This window comes from Notothenia rossii (genome assembly GCF_949606895.1).
Source record: "Notothenia rossii genome assembly, chromosome: 10".
NCBI lineage: Eukaryota > Metazoa > Chordata > Actinopteri > Perciformes > Nototheniidae > Notothenia > Notothenia rossii.
In genome coordinates, this window is record NC_136908.1 from 30,533,119 (window position 1) to 30,542,774 (window position 9,656).

Genomic DNA, 9,656 nt, shown 5'->3' on the forward strand with positions numbered 1-9,656 from the left:
CTGAAGGAAACTTCAGATTAGATACATACCATCCAGAGCAAGACTGCCACTGCACCAACACCTCGGTATGGCCCTGAGTAAAGAAACACAGATTTTAGGTAAACTTCATTTTTTTCAAATGTCATACATGTAAATACAAAAAGTCCAGTGAAATCAAATGATAATTTGAAATAATAGTAGGTACGATTAACTCAAACATATGAAGGACTGTAACATAGTCAATAGCATTTTCCCCATCAGTTTAATATTTTGGAATACTATTATTATTTAAAAAAATATTTGTACTGCCAAGAATAGGAATTCACCTACAAAGGATTACAAGAAAAAATGTAATATACAAATAAATGGCTGGACATGATGCATTAATGCGACATGAAGCATTACACAAGTACCTCAACCTTAAATTAATAATAAATTATTGTTACTGTAATTTCAATATTTACATTAGCAGTCATGCTTAAGACTGAAACACTCCTTTTAAACAAAGTATACGAAAATCCAATAAGATAAGACTTGGTTCCACGGAAACATTATTGTCATTGTTTATTTATTTAAAAATATTTTCTAAACAAACCTCCCTGATTCGTTCCCTCAGTAGTTTTTTGTAGGGGAAAGTGTCTGACCCTTGATGAATGGGACATTCTGCAAGGAATTAAAAGATGGTAATAAGTTGAAGTTCAGCAATAACCTCCTAAACATTGCCTAACATCACATTGTGCTCAATTAAACTGTTCAAAATGGCACTGAGACTTTTGATACTGCAAAGTCTTAAACAAAACAAAAGGTGGTGTATTCTGATTGTACCGATGATTGTTTTCTCTCTCTTTAACTAATTCAATGTGCAAAATCAAACACAGTTTCAGTCGATGTAAATAAGATAATTACTAATTAACCCGCACATACCATTAATTGCCACTTTATTCCTCGTTGGTCTTCTTTTCTGTGAGGAAGACACTGAGGAGAGAGCAGGAGTCAGCCCGGAGGAGAGAGCAGGAGTCAGCCCGGAGGAGAGAGCAGGAGTCAGCCCGGAGGAGAGGGCAGGAGTCAGCCCGGAGGAGAGGGCAGGAGTCAGCCCGGAGGAGAGAGCAGGAGTCAGCCCGGAGGAGAGAGCAGGAGTCAGCCCGGAGGAGAGAGCAGGAGTCAGGCCGGAGGAGAGAGCAGGAGTCAGGCCGGAGGAGAGAGCAGGAGTCAGCCCGGAGGAGAGAGCAGGAGTCAGGCCGGAGGAGAGAGCAGGAGTCAGCCCGGAGGAGAGAGCAGGAGTCAGCCCGGAGGAGAGAGCAGGAGTCAGGCCGGAGGAGAGAGCAGGAGTCAGGCCGGAGGAGAGAGCAGGAGTCAGGCCGGAGGAGAGAGCAGGAGTCAGCCCGGAGGAGAGAGCAGGAGTCAGCCCGGAGGAGAGAGCAGGAGTCAGCCCGGAGGAGAGGGCAGGAGTCAGCCCGGAGGAGAGGGCAGGAGTCAGCCCGGAGGAGAGAGCAGGAGTCAGCCCGGAGGAGAGAGCAGGAGTCAGGCCGGAGGAGAGAGCAGGAGTCAGGCCGGAGGAGAGAGCAGGAGTCAGGCCGGAGGAGAGAGCAGGAGTCAGGCCGGAGGAGAGAGCAGGAGTCAGGCCGGAGGAGAGAGCAGGAGTCAGCCCGGAGGAGAGAGCAGGAGTCAGGCCGGAGGAGAGAGCAGGAGTCAGCCCGGAGGAGAGAGCAGGAGTCAGGCCGGAGGAGAGAGCAGGAGTCAGCCCGGAGGAGAGAGCAGGAGTCAGGCCGGAGGAGAGCGCAGGAGTCAGGCCGGAGGAGAGAGCAGGAGTCAGCCCGGAGGAGAGAGCAGGAGTCAGGCCGGAGGAGAGAGCAGGAGTCAGGCCGGAGGAGAGAGCAGGAGTCAGCCCGGAGGAGAGAGCAGGAGTCAGGCCGGAGGACACAGGAGTGAGGAAGAGAGTGAACTCAGTGTCAGTCTCGGTGGTAAGAGGTACAGACAAGTCTGATCCTGGGTCTGCGGCCATTTCTGCCTGTGTGGTACAAGGGCCCTCAGGTTCAACTGCCAAAGTCACTATTGAGAAGAAAAAAAAGTAGACGCATGGTGAGTAAATGACCAAGTATAATCCGCCATATACATTTATAATCTGAGTAATTACAGCTAAAAATGAAACAGCGGAACATCAGTTATTCTGTGTTACAATGGCGTTTGTTAGCAACCAGGAAATGACACCAGTAAGGACAAACAGATGAGAATGCTGCGTGGGGTCTGGGTGCCGTGTTGGCGGGACGTTGGGGGGCTCGCTGCTCCGCCCTTTGAGGCTCGAGGAGCAGACAGTGTGAGCTGGATTACTGGTGTTGTTTCCTGGTTGCTGTGTGGGGTCTGCGAGACAGCGAGGAACTCAGCCTGAGCGCACACACACACACACACTCACATCCAGGCTGTGAGTGTGTGTGCGTGTGGAGATCCGCGGAGCCTCGGCTGAGAAAAGATAAGGCTGAGTGAGTGTGTGTGAGCCGGTACGTCACTATGCCCGTTACGTCACTATACTCAGGAAGAAAAAAATTGAAAAAGAGCAGCATAGACAGGTATTTTCTGTGTTAGAGTTTTACTCGCTACAGGGTGTACTTTGAGGGTTTGTGACTCTGCAGACCGTTTACATGCAGGAAAAGCTTCATAACACACAAGGGGACGGGTAATAACCAGAAAAGCATGACATGGGCCCTTTAACTGACAAAACAAGACATAACGACATATTTGTACTACTTGGTAAACAGTGATTCACATTTTTTTACATTTAAAACCAGATAACTGAGCAACTAATTTACAAAAAATGTTAACAGATACATTGCTGAAATATAGCATGCAGATTTGTATACTTTACCATTAATTAGGCTTTCGTAAATCCTCTTTATGGTAACAAGTGCATTGTTACCATCTTCTGTCTCGATTTGCCATGGACAGATGCAATCGGCAAAAACCATTTGTGCCTCTCTTGGCAAGAAGGAGGATGGGACGCCGATCTAACATTTTCCATTTGTGAAGCTGGAACACAATGGACACAAAAAAACAAGAAATATTATGTACACAACAGTTCTAAACATTTTCACACACCTAAAGCCATTATAACTCCATTTATTTTGCATAAGTGAAAAATGCACTGATGTGATACGTGTGCACATTGAGGAAGGCACCCCACAATTAACCAGGTGTGATTTTAGACCCCTTTTAGGGGAGCCCCTAAAAAAGAACTGTAAAAAAAAAAGAAGTTTATCGAGCTCGGGTTCACTTTGAGTTTTTTTTACATGGGCATAGTTATTTTTATATGGGTTAGGGATGCCAGCGATTATTCTATTTTTCGAATATTCGTTACAGTCTCCATAATCGAAAATTATTTTTAAAATTCGATTTTATTTATATATATTTTTATTATTATTTATGTATTTCTTTTTTTTCCTGGCTTAGTTTCAATTCGGCGGCGAATAATCAATTAATATTCGCCAGGGCTGTCCGATTTTGATCATGGTCAGTTTCTGGCATGCCTAATATGGGTCCATTTAATTCTCACATTCAGATATCTGAATAAGCTACATTTAGCTTTGAAACATGTCAGCAAGCTATAACCTATATCATTTCAGGTTCAAAGTTCCGCATTAACAGCACTTCAGATGTAAAGCTGGTGTTACAGGGGAATTTTTAAATGACTGTTCGAACACGGCTCAAAGTCAGAGACTCTGGTAAGCTTAATGAAAGTGCTTTTAAGGGCCTCTTTATTAATACTAACTCTTTCCAGGTCTTGATTGTCTTTCAAGCACTATATTAATATGGGCTGGTTTTGATTCTGTGACATTCTTGGTTTTACCATTTATTCAAAAATGTATATGATATTTCATTTATTTTACTTTTGGAAACCATAGTCACATAATTATGTGTTTTCTATACCATGAAGTTCCAAAATAAAATATAAAACACCAAAATGCAGGTTTTTTTGTAAGATATAATTAGAAAAACATGTACATTGAAGCTCTGATTCTAGGAATTACCACTGGCCTGAACTATGTTACTTCTGGTTAAGAAATAATGTTTTACTAAAACTGGGTGCTTGCAAGTACAAACACTATCTAACATCAGTTCGAAAAAATGTGTTATGCCTTTACAGCTTTAAATACAACGGTGACAACAATTTTGCTTAACACATTACATGAAGTGCAGTAATCGTGCACTAGTCTGTACTTCTCACATAAACTTACTTAAGAAATTAGGATTATTTTTAAAAAGTAAATGAGGGCGACTGTTGGAAAGTATAAATCAATTCAGTAATTTAACAATTTGTATAAAAAGATTAAGATCAGGGATTATTTACACACTTTTTTATGATAACTGACATCTGCAAGAGAAAAAAGCTTACCAGTAAATGTGTCGAGTCATACACTTTGTTGACACTGTGGTTTTTCTGTTGCGTGGCCTTCCACTCCTGTGCAACCTTTTCTTTTTGCTTGGAGAGTTTCTCTTTGTAGGGTTGGATGGCACCACATTGTTTGCATTTTTTACTTGCTACTCCTATGCTTTCCCTGCATGTCTGGCACACTTTTTGAGTAGGCATCTGTAACAGAAACACAGATAATGTCAGGGAATACCAAAAATAAGAATACTATACTACAAATGTTTACAGGATTCATGTATTTTATTATATCGTGAAAAATCTTGTTAAAACAATGAACTCATGTTTTTTTATCTTTTAGATAGGATGAACAAAAATCACAAGAGTAAGGAAAACAATGTTATACAGAGTCAGTCACATGTTTAAATTGACTGTTATGGACAACCCTAATCTGTCAATATCTGGTTGATCCAAAAGTTGATGCTCCATCATCACAGAAAATAATACTAAAATCATCATTAGCAGGGGTGTATTGCTAATTCTATAAGTTCTGCACGTGTGCACGCGCAGTTGTGGCTTGTTTTGAAGCTTATGTAACTACTGTCAATTAACACTCCAGCCAGAATCAACAAAGAATGGTCATTTATTAAGTCTGCATTATTGAATAAATGTGTGATTCTTACAGTAAATGCTGCACACAGCTGCGTGATAGTTAAGTGATCAGTGAAGGACCTTTATAAACTAACTCCCTCCTGCTGAGGTACAAAGGTTACTATATAAAAAGTGTGCACATGTATTTAGTATCCTATCCATGTGAATATGTTTTAAGTGGGGGTGGACCTCATGTCCTCTAGGGGGGTCCGGAGGCCCCCGTGAAGTTAAATGCATCAATCTTGTGCACTTGAGGGCAAAATTAACTAAATCTATGGATACATCTGTCAACACCCATATGAAACTTAACTGTATACATTTCAATAATAAAAAAAATGATAAGAATAATACTTTTTTTAAATGTATCTTTGTGCATATTTAACTATTTACTGTTTTGTTTTTTTATGCATTTGTTGTATGTCCAATAGTATGAATTGTAATGATTTCATCGATGTTTTAGATTCATTCGATTTCTTTTAGGGTGCTGTGTGACGTTGAACCTGCGACCTGCAACCTGTGACCTATGAACCTGTATTTGTATACTACCAAAGGAGCTATTGAACCTAAGAACTTGAATTTCCGACTCCTATTGTGGAACATTACAATAATATAAAAGTGTGCCTTGGAAATATGTATTTCCATATATGGTGACCAAACTGTTTCAGACCCACTGAGATAACTTAGACTAAAGTTAACTGTGTAAACATTACATTAGGTACATTAGCCTCTTAGCCTATCCGTTATCATAGCTAGCTAGCACCAGATGCTAACAACCATCCCCGTTTTAGGTGCCGGAGCGGTGTTCCGGCAGTATTACACCCCTGGTCACTCTTCACTTAATAGATAAATAGTATTTAATATAGTTATAAAGAATGTGACGTTTGATAACATTTGGATCAACCGCATGAACCGATGGATCACATAACTTCCATGCTCACGTTAACGTTAGCTGATTCTACTTTTGGCTAATTTAGCTTTGCTATCATTATTCCTAGGTAAACATAGTAATCTTAGTCACTGTACTAGACGACAAAATAAAACAACATAATACATATCCCAAAATGAATATACTTTTGATATCTGACTACTCACGTTTATTAGCTTGTCTGGGAAATAAATGGATGTTGTCTGATGCAGTGACGAGTCCAAAACCCCGGTGAGTTAGCATTTGACCACTTCCGGTTCCCTCGCGTCAGAACCAATGAGATTTCTCCATAGGATTTGGGAAAATAGCTCGAAATAAGGTCTGTGGTCGACACAAATTTAAGAGGCGGATCACGTTTTGTTCTACGACAGAAAGCCGTGATTTTTTGAAGAGTGTACGTGTCTGAAAAACGATGGTTGTTAACAGAAGTTGTCGAGGACGTTGTACGTCATTACGCCGCCTCCCGTTGATTTAAAACGCGCCCGTGGGTCGTAAAGGTATACAGGCTGACGCACCCGTTGATTGAAAACGCTGCTCTGGGTCGTATTAATGGGTCGGAAAACGAGGAAAACAATCGACCTATTTGGTCGTATTAGTTGGAGGACTTGTTGTGTAGTGCGTAAGGCAATATCTCATTTGAGTGAGGGGCACCAGCCCTTCATGCAGGTCACTCTCTGTGAGAATAGTTCATATTTTCCCTCCAGTTTGGAGACAGATTATTTTATCATATGTTAGTTCAGCAGTGTCAACCAATCCTCTAATCCTAGAGTTATCGAGACGCATTAGCGACACCAGGGGTATTGTTTTTCGCAGCAACGATGATGCATAATACCATGACAAAAGCCATTATTGAAACAAGTAAACTATTAGAAGTGCTAATGGGAAATGTTTTGTGAATATGCATTTATGCCATCAGAAAGCCATACATCATATGATATTTTTGTACGCCTTGTGGGTACACGGAGAATTTATATTTATTTAATGCAACGTTGTGGGATTTCCATGTCCTGTTCATAATACGGTAATCATTACAATATTAATTGAGCATTTTATGCTCAAAGGAGGGAGTGTCATGATTATACAGATATGTTGATTTCAGTGACGTTGTAGTTAATAAATAATAACATGTAGTCAACAATAGGTCATAAAACAACAAGAGGTATGCCGAAGCTTGGGCCTTCTCCAAGGAGGGAGTGGTCCAGTTTTAGATATTAGACAAATAGAAGTGGATGAATATGTCAGAACTCTGAGTAATATTATGCAAGTTTTGTCTACACAGCAGGCTAGGAAAACTACAGAGATACCAGACGAGACACCAGAAGAGACTCCTGTTCGGCCAGGTGATTGGGTGAGGGTGAAGGTTCACAAAAGACAGTGGGCTCATCCCCGGTGGACGGAAGCGTGAAAGGTTGTAACAAACTTCACACGCGCTCCGGTTTAAAGGTAAAGAAAAAGGAGCAAATTGACACCACCTCACACATTGTCACCCTTCACTGGCGACTTCCAGAACATTATTGGGAGTTAGGACTGATTTGGCAGAGCTGGAACAAAACAATAAATAGAAATAAGATAAAGATAGAAACAGCTCAAAAGACAAATTGTCTATAGATTTTTATAGATTGTACATTAATGTGAAAACCTATTTTTTTGTTTTACATCTGAAAAAGCGTCCAATTTTTTGTATGTTATTTTTGGACTCATTATTTAAATTCTGTAACGGACACAACCAGGGATAAAATAGAGATGATGACGAGAACAAAGCCAAACCAATTGTGGGGTCCCCTAGGGATAAGAGTCAGAATAGCATTGTTGATTGTGCTCATTACACTTGGCACCTTGTTGGTTGGATGGGGAGTACAATATCAAGTAAAACATGGAACCATTAGTTCACTCATAGAGAATGCCCACATCACTAACAAGACTCCAGCTGAGTTTCACAGACTTTCACTTATCCTCAGAGCCAAAAGATCAGCTGAGCAACAAGAGGAGGAGTTAGAAATACTCGTTCCCAAACAAGAGGCGGTTATAATCAAGATGATTCACCCCCCTATATGCAGTTCTTGTATCAAATGATGAGATGGGTTTAAGTGATCGGGATATGTAAGTGATGGGGATTTACAGATTAGGGGAATCTCTAAATACACTGGATCCATGTTTTAGTCTGTACCAGAAACACCCCCTGTTAAGTTTATGAACAACCGACCGGTGACCTGAGTAGAATTATTGAAAATGATTACAGTTGAAACAGGCTACTAACCCAAAAGTACAGCTTTGTACGTACAAACTCTATGAACAAAATTTCCTAGCAGACAGTGGCGACATTGCAGATATGTACAGTCACCAAAGTTACTTATGTTCTAAATAACAGTGAGATTTAAAGTGATGGAGAAAATATGGAGACGTTCCTTTATAGTGTGTGAAATATGTGGTGCTTGAAGCATCTAGGTATTTAAATGTATGGAAGAAAGTGGTTTACTGAAAGAGTTAATTGGAGTAAACATGTTACAGTGGGTGAAAACAATGTTTAGGGATATGGTACAATTATTAGAAAACATTAACTGGGCTTAGATGACATTTAACATCAAAGAAAGATAGTATGGTTAGGAAAATAGAGTGGGAAAGATTGGATTTATTTTACCTCAGTGTGTTAACTATAGATAATGCGTCCCGAGATCTCTCTCTCTCTATCTCCGCCTGTCAGAACGCTACGACCCCAACTTCCAAGCAGACAAAAGACCTCACCACGGAAGACTCCTCCTCCTCCATCGAACAGACAGAGAAGCAGAGCTGAACCAACAATGACAAGACTTTATCCAGAACCATCTCCACCTGAGGAATCCAGAACTACAGGTGAAATAAAAGGCACACTCTCATCGGTCCCCCACAGGACATGAAGTTCCAAGCTGAGCCACAAGATTTGGACACAAGAGCAGAGTGTGGGACATGAGAGCAGAATACACCCTCCATGCAACAAAGTAGAGACTGTAAAGGAGGAGATGAAAAGCAAAGCAGATGGGACACTGAAAAGAGTTACAGCGGAAGGATCCAAGCGCAGATGGACTGAGGAGAAGGTGAACGGAGGAGAAGACAGGCCGGAGGAGTTGGCATGGTCCGGCAGAACGTGAGGGGGTCGTGGCTTGACAACCAGAGGGGGAGAGAAGGAAAACGGGAGTGAGTGAGTTTACACATAAACACACTTATTCACCAACGAGAAATACGTAAAGAAAAAGGTTTATTAGCCATGAATTAATCAATTGGTGAATTTATAAAGTAAGAAAGAGGAAACTATTAAATAACCTTAAAACACACTGAGGGTAGAACATATTATTCAATCTTTTCATCATATGAACAAATTATTCTTTAAGAGTTTTTTTATTCATGTGTGAATTTGGGTAAGATTTAATTTGTTACAGTATAGACCTACAGTTTAAAGGGATGGTTTTAGTAACCACTCTATAAAAGCAGACAAATCTTTATTTGTATGGAAAATGTTAAAGGTAGAGCTAGTACCAAGCCAAAGATAGTATTCCAATCTAGAGTATTGATATCTCCATTGTAGCATGGTTATTACCTCAGGAGGGAAGATTAAGGTGGAAATAACAGTTGTTTTTTGTCCAAGATGTAGAGTTTTAAAAAGACAAAAGAGAGATTGCACATTTTAATTAAAAAAAAACTAATATAATTGGGAGTAATACATGGGGGGCCTTGGATCACTCATTGTGATGGTGCATATTTTACAACAAA

General features: G+C 40.6%; 1 long non-coding RNA gene across 1 annotated transcript; it reads right to left on the reverse strand.

Moving 5' to 3' along the window:
• Nucleotides 1-1,723: 1,723 nt before the first annotated feature.
• Nucleotides 1,724-6,286, reverse strand: LOC307021210. Its single transcript, XR_013803104.1, has 4 exons — nt 6,080-6,286; nt 4,364-4,558; nt 2,840-3,000; nt 1,724-2,028 (listed from the first exon to the last, which is right to left on the reverse strand). It is a non-coding gene; the product is annotated as an uncharacterized lncRNA (long non-coding RNA).
• Nucleotides 6,287-9,656: the final 3,370 nt, after the last annotated feature.